Raw genomic sequence first — 11,578 nt, 5'->3', positions numbered from 1 at the left:
CGTGCCCGCCCCGACATGGCGGCGGGTCGCGCCTCTGCCGAGGGGTGCACCTGTGCGAGGGGACGGCAGGGGAGGGGAAAGGCCGCTGGCCTCCGTCCCGGCGGGGAAGTGGCTCCCGTGCTGGCCGCGGAGAGATCATGTCGACCTAATGATCCCATGAGGTAATGGGAAGATAGTCATTAGCTCACTCCCTCTGGGCATTTTTATCTGGCCTTTTTTTTTTTTTCTTTAGTTGCCCACGCACGCCATACAAGCTGGATTTTCAACATTTGTCTTAATAAATCTGATTAAGATCAGCATGCTGCTGTTAATCATGTTTTCCTTGAGATGTGGGACAATGCTTTTTGTGGGCATAAACATTCTTTGTCCGGAATAGCTTAGTCCATTTCTACTTCCTTGCATGCACTCTTCTTTATTTGCTTACAAATCACGTAATGTGGCAAAGATGTCTCATTTTGCAGTTCAAACATGCATGCAGAAAGTTAAAATTGGATGCTGTTCCAAAATCCTGAAAGCACCTCCCTGTTTTGCAGAGAAATCCTTTTATTTCAAAGCAGCTCTTCACCAGTCTAATCTTGAGGATATTCCCTGCAAAGTCCTCTGGAGGAGGTGCATCCCTTGTTTTTGTACAGCAGCAGAGGCATAACCCCTGGACATCAGGGTAGTTCAAAGCTAAAACCAGCTGGATTAGTGGAATCACCTGTGCCCTCAGATGAGAAATCGGAAGGATGTCTTAACTGCTGTGGTACTAAGTAATACCTTGAGGACTATAAATCAGATGCTCACATCTGAAGCTTTCCTTTACATCTTTGGGTAGGTTGGCACTGCTAGAGTTTTGGCACTTACTCCATTGGTACTAAGATAATGGTGAATGGGAGCCTAAGAGTTGATAAGGCTGTTTCATGCCAGGGACCCATGAAGTCTGACCTTCTGTCTTATAACAGTGGCTGTAAGCAGGAAGAAGAGTTAAGTCCAAGATCAGTCTGATAGTTTTGCCCTGATACATTCCCATTCTCTAGCTGGTCTCAGCTTAAACAATTTCCACAGCTTGAGCACTTGTATTTGCAAATCTTAAGGTCTTCATCTCAGGATATTAATGCAATTATTTTACTTGTGAGCATTTTGAGACTCTTGCTTCTTGCTGTAGAATGGAATCTAGGCTGTTGTATCCTAGACTACATCTGAAGCTACTGTGTATTGTCATAGTATAAAGTGCAGAAATTATGTTTCTAAGTGAAAGAAACAAGTCTTCCCAGGAGGACACCTGCTTCTGAGCATTGCAAGTAGCTGCCTTTTCAATTACCCCTCATAAATTTATTCACACTTAAGGATTTATTTTGTCTTTCATTTCACTGATCAAATTCTCACAGAGTTCCCAAGGGCCTGAGACACTGAAAACCATAATTCAACACTTGGGAAGTGCAGTTAGTCCATCCAGCTGTGCTGCATGAATTAAAGGTATTCACCAAGGAAATGCTGGTTGTCAAAGACCATAGCCTTCAAAGACAGGCTTGAGGTTTGGTTTCCTCCAAGGCTATTTTCGATGCCAAAGTCCTACTAATGTGTTAAGCTCAGCTGTGAAGTTTGGTAAAGTATGATTAGCAAATTGCACATTTCTGTGAAATATAGGCACAGCACACAGAATCACAGAATATTCTGAGTTGGAAGGGACCCACAAGGTTCATTGACACATGTAGCATTTGACTGCATGGAAGAGAGTGATCGACCACATGATGAGTTAACAATTCATGTCAGGTTGCATCTCTAGTTCCAGGGTTAAACCCATGCATTGCAATGTGTGTTTAAGCAGTCTCTTTCTTCTCTCTGATATTCATCTATCGGTGGCCTCTCACCCATGTTCTGACTCTGCTGTCATAGCTGTACTAAAAAACCACTGTGAACCAGACGACAGGACTCAGGTTTTAAATAAGACAGGAAATATTATTTTTCAAGGGATTCCTAATGAAGACCTCAAACTGGTTGTGTTGTGTTAAGGAAGGGTGATAGAGCAGAATAGCCAAATGAACTCATTAAACCAGAGCAGCCTCTAAGCCCTTGGTCTCTGGGGCACTTCTGCAGCTCTGCTGAGCAGTAGCTACCAAATTCTGTCTATCCTCTGGGCATGTGGCAATTGAGCACAGTCAGGCCCAAGAGCTGTTACCTGTCAAAAGCTGGAGAGCACAGCACATGCAAATACAGATTCCTTGTTCAGATCTGGAGTATGGAGTGATTTGAGAGTAAAACAAGTGGCATAGCTAAAATCCAGATCCTTTCTGGTGAACGCAGCCTGGAATTGCATGATCCTTAGCCGTGGATTAGACTCTGAAAAGTTGTTGGATGTGTATTACCCACGTACATTCAGAAAGTAGATATGATATTCACATGGTGAGTAGCTCTCATTTCTTTTTATTTGATAATGCAAACTTGGAAAGTACTTGCTCTGCATTTGGATTTTGTCCATTTATTAATTTACCCTAATCAGACTAAAGGAGAAGAAAATTTGCCTTCACTGGGTATCTTGGCTTGTATCAGATGTTTGGAAAACATGAAGATACACTTCTCAGGCTGCAAAACTTAAAAAATGGGGTACATGAAACATACATGAAATTCTCAGCACTCAGGTAAGCCTTCCCTGCTCGGAGTCCAGAGTACAGTCTTACTGACAGGGCAGACAATTTATGTAACATACCAAGCACAAGATCTGTGCGACTACATCAAAGTCTTCCTAATGATCCCTCTTCTACATCAGGCCTGCCCTTTCTCAGATGGCATTTCCATCCTTAAGCCAGGGACTTTTTCCCTTGCAACTCCTTCCCTGGAGCAATTCGTGTGACGCTGAATCCTGCCATTACTTCAAACTTTTCTTGTAAACCTTTCTGATGCTTAATGGGAAGCATGCATATTAGCAGCGTCTACATTTTTTTGCCAGATTTACATATATGTGATTTTTCTGCAAGCTCTTTTTTTTTTTTTTTTTTTTTTTTTTTAAGGTTTGAACAGCTAACACTTAGGTCTGCACTCCAGTAAATCCCCATCTGTGGCCTTTGTCCTCATGGTGGACTTCAGCTTATCAGATGTCTGCTGGAAATGCAAAGCAGCACAGAGGAAACAGTCAAGGAGGTTCCTGGACTGTGTGGAAGAAAACTTTCCCACAAATCTGGTGTGTGCACCAGCTGGGGAAGCTGCCCTGCTGGACCTGCTGTTTGTGAGCAGGGGAGGACTCTGGGTGATGTGATGGTCAGCAGCTTTCATGGGTACAGCAGTCATTAAATGACAGAGTTTTCTACTCTTGGAAAACTAAGGAGGGGGCTCAGCAGAATTGCTGTTCTGGACTTCCAAATGGCAGGCTTTGTCCTGTTTCGGAGCTTTGTTCGTAGAGTCCCTTGGGAGGCAGACCTGAAGGGCAAGGGATTCCAGGAAAGCTGGATGTTCTTCAAGAAGGGACTTTTAAATACACTGGAGTAGGCTGTCTCCATGTGGCAAAAGACTGGTGTGGCTGAACAGAGAGCTTTTGCTGGAACTCAGGAAAGAAAAGGAGAGTTGATGACCTTTGGAAGAAGGGCCAGGCAGTTCAGCAGGACTACAAGGATGTTGTGAGGTTACGCAGGGAGGAAATTGGAAGGACCAAAGCCCAGCTAGAACTTAACCTGGCTACTGCATAAAAGACAATAAAAAATGTTTTAATAAATACCTTTGTGACAAACAAAGGGCCATCATTTGTTGGATGGGAGGGGAAACAGAAACAGAGACTGTGGAGAAGGCTGAGGTACTCAATGCCTTCTTTGCCTCAGTCTTTAGGAGTAAGAGCAGGTGTTCTCTGAGTACCCTGAGCTGGGAGACAGGGGCAGGGAGCAGAATGAAGCCCTCATAATCCAAGGGGAAATGGTCAGTGACCTGCTACACCTCTTAGACAGACACAGATCTCTGGGGCTGTATGGGATTCACCCAAAGGTGCTGAGCTGCTCGTGGCTTGGACAGGTGCACTGTTAGCAGGACAAGTTGGCTGGATGGTTGGGCCCAGAGAATGGTGTTTTAATGGAGGCCAACTGGTGGCCAGTCACTGGTGGGGTTTCCCAGGGTTCAGCATTGGGGCCAGTACTGTTTAATATCTTTATCAATGATCTGTACAAGGAAATCTAGTGCACCCTCAGTCATATTCCAGGTGACATCAAGTTGGGTGGAAGTGTTGGTCTGCTGGAAGGCAAGAAAGCTCTGCAAAGGGATCTAGACAGGTTGCATCGGTAGGCCAAAGTCAATTGTATGAAGCTCAATGAGGCACAGAGTGCTGGGTCTTGCATTACAGTCACAACAAGCACATGCAGCACTACATGCTTGGGGGAAGAGTAGCTGGGAAGCTGCCTGGCAGAAAAGGACTTGGGGGTGCTGTTCAACAGCCTGATAAACACGAGCCAGCAGTGTGCCCTGATGGCCAACAAGGCCAGTGGCATCCTGGCCAGCATCAGCAAGAGTGTGACCAGCAGGGCCAGGGCAGTGATTGTCCCCCTCTACTGGGCACCAGTACAGGGGCCAGTCCAGTTCTGGGCCCCTCACTACAACAAGGACATTGAGGTGCTGGAGCATGTCCAGAGAAGGGTAACGGAGCTGGTGAAGGGCCTGGAACACAAGTCTTACGAGGAGTGGCTGAGGGAGCTGGGGTTGTTCAGCCTGGAGAAAAGGAGGCTCAGGGGAGACCTTGAGCTCTACAACTCAACTGCAACTGCCTGGAAGGAGGTTGTAGCAAGGTGTGGTTCAGTCTCTTCTTCTAAGTAGCAAGCAATAGGACAAGAGAAATTGGCCTGAAGTTGTGCCAGGGGAGGTTTAGATTGGGTATTAGAAAAAAGTTTTTCAGTGGAAGGGTTGTTGAGTATTGTAACAGGCTGCCCAGGGAAGTGGGTGAGTCAACCAACCCTGGAGGTATTTAAAAGACGTGCAGATATGGTGCTTAGGGACATGGTTTAGTGGTGAAGTGGGAAGTGCTGGGTTAATGGTGGAACTCAATGATATCACAGCTCTTTTTGCAACCTCAATGATTCTGTGATTCAATGACATTCCTCCAAGGGATCCAAAGCATAATGGAGAGGCTCCTTTATTTTACTGCATAAGCTGTGTTGGAAACTGGTGTCTCCTGGAAACATAGGTATCTCAGGAGAAGATGTATTTTCCAGGACCTTGTGACAGCAGCAGCTGAAAAGCCTTGTAATTCAAAAGAAGCATGTAAATAGGGAGAAAGTCCTACCTAGCCCAGGGCAAATTCACACTCTGTTTTTCCTGACTACAAGTTTTCCCAAAGGCACCTCCAATCAACATGGATAAAATGCATAAAATTTGTTTAAGAAGAGAAATCGATCATTTAAATACCCTTTACATTCTATTAAAATCAGATATGCAAAAAACTTCAGCACACCTGCCATTTCCCTTGTGAAGACCTGACATGGTGTGAGCCATATGCCTCCATGCTTCCACACAATGCTCCTTTCTGACAGCCTGAGATGCTCAAACTTTATGGAAGCCATATAGCTTCCATAAAGCCAAGAACAAGGATCTTGATACAGAAACGGATGCACACTTGCAGGGGACAGAAATGAGGTAATTAAATACAGGTCTTCTCTAAGGCTGTCTTTGCTTAGATGTGCTAAAGGCAGCTCTCCCCAGTCATAATTTTACTGAACTCTGTATGACACTTTGGAAACATCTGTTTGAACTCACTTATTAATTATTTCCAACTTCTCTTTTCCAGCAAAATACCATGCTCTCTACATTTCTGCTTGTAAGCTTTGGAGTGACATATTCTAGCCAATGAAATTATACATGAATACTATCAAAGTATTTTTTGAGATTGATCCTGAATTTCTCTGGCAAAAAAATGCTTTGGACATACACATCACAATGTATTTGTAATAACATAGCTATCTGCCATTTTCTAAGTTAGATGGATTTTCCACACCCTTGGAGATAATTGCCTCACACTGTTTTGTCTAACCTGAGCATGATAGACACAAGTCTTTAAAGTATGCTCTTCAAAGTATTACCAAGCTTGGCAAGCTGAGCCTGGGTTATGTCATTACTGCAGAGCTGCTGTAGAGTTTTAGGCAGATTTTGCACCAAATTTACTCACTCAAAAAATGCTCCCTTGACATTTTGTTGATGATCATTTGGTGGGTGTCCTGGTCTAAGAAAGTAACTCACTGTCAGATTATGCTAACCTGGATGCAAACCACTCTGGTTAGCTCCAACTCAGAGATACCTCAGAACGGCAATGGTAGAAATAACACTTAGCAAACTAGGAGCAAAACTCCAGCTATTCAGGAGGGATTTACGTTTTGGCTACATGTTTAATTTCTACATTTTTGTACCATCCCCAAAGTATTCTGGCTCACACCTGCTGCTTTGTTTACCATGAAGCTTAGGGCACAGTTCAAATAAAAGGCACGACACCTGCCTGATGTGGGGCATGAACCTGTTCTAAGCTGACTTAAGCACAGCTTGCACCAAAAAATGTTGTGGTGACTCGCACTGTGCAGACTTTTCATGTACAAATGTTACCTGCACCACTTTAAGACTGGGTGTACCACAGGTGGCCTGGGGAAACCTTTGGTCTATCTTTCAAGGAAAAGGAAGGATGTGAAAAGAGAGCAAAATTAAGTTTGTGCACTCTGGCCAGGCACGGGTCCTGTCACAGCTCAGTACTTTCGCCATTTGTCTCATAAGTATTTTCTGTGCATTAGGAGATGTAATCCGTGTTCAGAAAGCAGAGTAGGAAATGACACTGCTGTCTTTCTCTGCATGCAGCAGCAAGGGACAGCCTCAAGGAGAGCCTGGGTGGGCTTGTGCTGGATACTGGCTTCCACTGTAGCTGCCCACACAAGCCACTTGCAAGCCTCCCAGTCCTTGCAAGCCACAGCTGCCATATGAGGGAGGAGCAAAACTGGCATCCAGCCCACAACATCAGAAGATTTGGGGCACCCTGTTGTTGCCATTTTAATTTCTGAGGAGGCAGTTTGCTTCTCTTACTTACTTCTCTTCCTACCTCCCGCTGTTTCTTTTTTTACAGTCCTGACATCCTGAAAGCAATATAAACTCTGCCAGGTTAGTCAGGCTTTTGAGAAATCTAGATTTAGCTAAAAGCATTTCAGAGCACTCCCAGCTGAACTTAACCATTCACCAGGAAACTGCTGTGCTTAGGAGTCACCATCATTCTGAACAAACACAGATGGAATTAGCGTTCTTTCAATCCAGTTCCATAAAAAGCTTCAAGAGCTCAGTTTCAAATGACTGAAGTCATTTCCGTCAAATCTGGCTTGGCATTAGATCTCAGCAAGTTGCAAAAAAATACACAGAAGTGAAATACTGAAGTGTGAAAAGAAATGTCAAGCTATGTTGCAGATGTGCACAAAATCTTACTGCAGCATGCACCCTGACTTTTGTGCATGATTTTAACGCATGTTGAAAGCTAGATATATGGATGTGACTAAACTTTTTTTACTCTGCTTCTTCCTGCAGAAACCACATATAGAATGCTTCAGTCCTACAGGATCTTATTTGGAAATTTCATTTTCATAGTTTGGATTTTTTTTTCACCTTTGTGACATATCAGGAATAACACAAAGCATGTGAGAGAGCTTATAGAATGGAACTTGTAAATCACATTTAATTAGACAGTAACAGGATCTATTATTCCCACTCTGGTACAAAGGATTCAGAAAGAAGTATATAAAACATACAATTATTTCTCAGAAGATGACTTATATTCCTAAGAATAAGTCATGTTTACAACTCTGCTGATATGAAATGCAGAGCTTGTCCAATGGTCCATCCAGCACTATTTCCTGTACCTTAGTATGATTTACAGCAGTGTTGAAACTTCAGGCAGCTGGTGGTGTGAAAATCAGAGCAAGGTGTTTTCTGAGTGTCTTGGGTATTTCCCACAACTTCAGTTGTGTACCTTTGTCCTCTGGGGACAATGATGGTGTTAGAAACGTGTAATTTTTTAGGGAAAGTTTTTTAAATTTGGATTAACCAACTGAAATCCACGTAGTGGTTGAAAGTATCAGCTACTTCTGTGATCAGAGCACGGTGGTCCTCTTTACATATCATAGTTTGAAGTTACATCTTTATCAAAGACTTAATTATTATATGTTCTTCTAACAATTTATAGATTTAAGTAGTTTAAAGAAGGTGAGAGGGTCACAGTTTTCTCTAATTCCCCTCCTTTTCCTGGCAGCTTCTTCTGTCCATTCTCTCATATGGCCCATCTACCCCATATTTTCTATTTTACAGCTGCTGACACAGTTTCCAAAGCTTTAACATCTTCAGGTCAGAGGGCACAGCATGCTTCTGCACCACTCCAGCACAGGTGTGTCTGTCTCAAAATAACTGGGACAGATGGACAGTATTTTTCTATTCCCTATATATGTTTCATTTACTGTACTAGTTTCTTAACTGCACCTAGAAGGGCCCTTCAATAAGACACATGCAGATAAGGCTGTTAAGAAACAAAACAGTCACCATCATATTATCAGAGGGTGCATATTCTCTTCATGCTTTCTTTGAAAAGAAAAAATACAGTGATTTTTTAAACATTATCCTTAAACATTAGAAATAACTGTGTCCCAAAAAATAGCAGAGTTTCAAGTGCAGTTATATGTATGACAGAAAGAATATTTGCCCACTTTTTGACATAATTAAACTCTTTTAAACTTTGTAACATAATCCAAGGGAGCACATGAAGTGGGTTACTGCATTCAGAAGTATTTTGCTGAGGTGAAGGTTCACAATTCTGTTAGGTCCCAAATGGCTGCCTTGGGTGACTCTGGCACTTCCTAACTGAAGTGTTAGGTAGTATAATGAAATTTCAAGGCAAAGAGAAACACATATAACTTGTGCAGTTGTGAAAGAAGTAAAATCTTGACAGCTAGGTCTCAACCTAACAATTACAATTACAAGGTCCATTAGTCAAGTAAAAGTCCTGCTCAGGTAACACTGCATGGAACATAGTGGACTGGTTTCCTGTGACAGTTTGTCTTTACTGCACACTGGCACAGAGTCATGGAGATTGTGTTTATTTCACCAAGGGAAGCAGAGCTGTTACTAGAATAACAAAAAAGAAATCTAAATTCAGGGTGAAGAGCCCAGCATGGTCGAGCTGGACATGGTTTGCAAGTGATGCAAAAGAAACAGGTTTGGCCATAATTTGCCTAAGAACAAACAATGTAAAGAAACAGCATTATTGTTGAGTATAGTTATTCATTTATCAAAGGACAATATCTTTTTCTGCAGGTGAAATGCCTGTAACCTACTTTCAAAGGAAGAATGGTATAACTGCCAGTTTGATACCAGTATTTGAGCACTTTGCCCGCACAATTCAGGGACCATCTTTTGTGTAGGTCTAGCCAAAGTGTTACTGAAGAAAACAGTATTTCAGTGTGGTGTTCTTGAAAGGTTTGAGCCTTCTTGATCCAGATAGCTGAAAAGTTAGATTCCATTCTGATCATGATAACTAAGCACCACTAAAGTCAAGATGATAATTTATATTAGTTAGGCTTATGGAACACTGAGCCTTATAATTTCCCAAAGCAAATCTTGCTATTTAGCTATCAGACTTTTGTTACATTGCGGCAGTTTTTCTGCTCACAAAGGAACCATTCATTATCATGGTAACAGTAACAGATTGAAGCGAGAGCCCCAAATATCCTGCTTCTTAGGAAACAAACATAGTAAGTACTACCCAAATAATCTGAGAGGTGGGGGAAGAGAAGAAAAGGTCTGCAAAGCAGCAGTAGGGGTTATGGTCCAGCGGGAGAGTAGGTGGGGAGTCTTGCACGGCTGCTGACTGCCAGACAAAGTTTTTATGGCTACGAGCAGCATCGGTACTAGGCAGCCTGACCAAGCACTCTGACCCAAAGGAAAGCAGGATTTCTTCAAGTAAAGAGAAATAGAGCCCAAATCTACCCACCCTCATTTCTCCTAGTGGCTTCACTGGGGCAAACTGACAGATCAAGGCAAGGAACCTGCTAAGTAATCTCCAAAATTATATTTTGCATTTCAACAGTAGTTTCTGGGAAGCCCTATTGTAGTACAAGCCTTTTTTGTCTTTGTATTTTACTTTGCTTTTCCCAGACATTACTCTTTGACATATGTAGGGCACCATGCCATGTGTGTCACATCTTTCCTGCACATGATCTGTGTGTTTATAAAATCCCCCTGTTTCCAGTAAAATCCAGGAAAAGCAGGATTGGAAAAACCTGTCAAGATTAAATACTCCTTTAATGAAAATTAAATAACTTCAGTCCTAGAAATTCTTTCTATTCTTGCAGTAGAGCTATCACAGAAAGCATTTATTAATGCAACCATTACTATTTATTGAAATTCTTTTGGAAATCTTTGGTTCACCAGACTATGCAAAAAGAATTCTTTTCTAGGTGTTTCTTATATGAAAAATCAAAAATTATCTGTTTACTTCTTCATAACAGCTTCTTGCTAACAGTGCTTTCCTCCATTGTTTCCAGAGCCCAAGACACCTGAATGTTTAAGGACTTATCTCTGTGACTTTTGCCTTGTCCCATGTAAACGTTTGCCAGGAAGGAACTGGGCTGTCAGCTTCATCCCATCAAAAAGCCTTCCAGTGCCATGAGCTGAAGGCAGGTTCCAATTGTTAAGTCATTCTGGCCCGAGCTGAATTTAAAGGCAGGCTCCTGTAGCTAACGGAAGTTGCTGGAGGCAACTACTCAGCAAAAGGCATTAAAATCATATGTCTCATAATTATTCTTTTGACTCAATTACCCATTTACTCTTTATTTTTATATCCAGTGGAACCTGAGGGCAACAAATACTGCGTAAGGGGAACAAATCCTGTATAATAGTTCTTGTTTTGGTACATTCACTTAGTGGTGATTTATTAAGGGCTGCTGAATAAGCCTGATTAAAATGCATAAACAGTTCTGAACAGTAAACAACCATGTCTGAGGATGAAAAAATGGGACCCACATGCTGTGCATGGAAATTGCCCTTAACAACATGGCCTATTGTTGAACAGATAGGAAGCCAAAGGTTGCTTGTAATCAAATTTGAAGTTTCCCATCACTTATAAAAGCAACACTTCCTTGTGTAAACCTTTCCATTTGTTGTTGTTGAAAACTGCTTCCTGACTTAATCCCTACAGGAACACACAAATTCTTTGATTGTCAGGTAGAAAGACAATTTTAGATAAAGTAACTTTTAGATTTAGACTAAAATAAATATGCTTTGCCTGAGCATTCCTGCAGCAGTGAAATCTGCATAGTTTCCTGAGATTAATTAGAAAAAAAGGACTCATTGCATCATTTTAATCTCTCCTGAAAATTTCTTCTGTTCTTGCAATTAAAATAATACCTAATAGCAGAGACACAGTACACAGTACAAACCCTCCTAACTTTGTACAGCAGTGAGAAGGTCCCTGCAGATTTTTTATTTTTCGCTTGATTAACAAGGTTAATTAATTACAGAAATTTTCATATTAAATATCTGATCTAATCTACCCTGAGTAAAGTAGTCTTTCTATTGTCAGGGGCTTTGAGTCATACTTGGAGCAAACACAGGAACC

This window comes from Corvus kubaryi, unplaced genomic scaffold, assembly GCF_017639235.1.
Source record: "Corvus kubaryi isolate FWS band 111438036 unplaced genomic scaffold, C.kubaryi_AGA036_p1.0 137, whole genome shotgun sequence".
NCBI lineage: Eukaryota > Metazoa > Chordata > Aves > Passeriformes > Corvidae > Corvus > Corvus kubaryi.
This window is presented reverse-complemented; position numbering follows the sequence as displayed.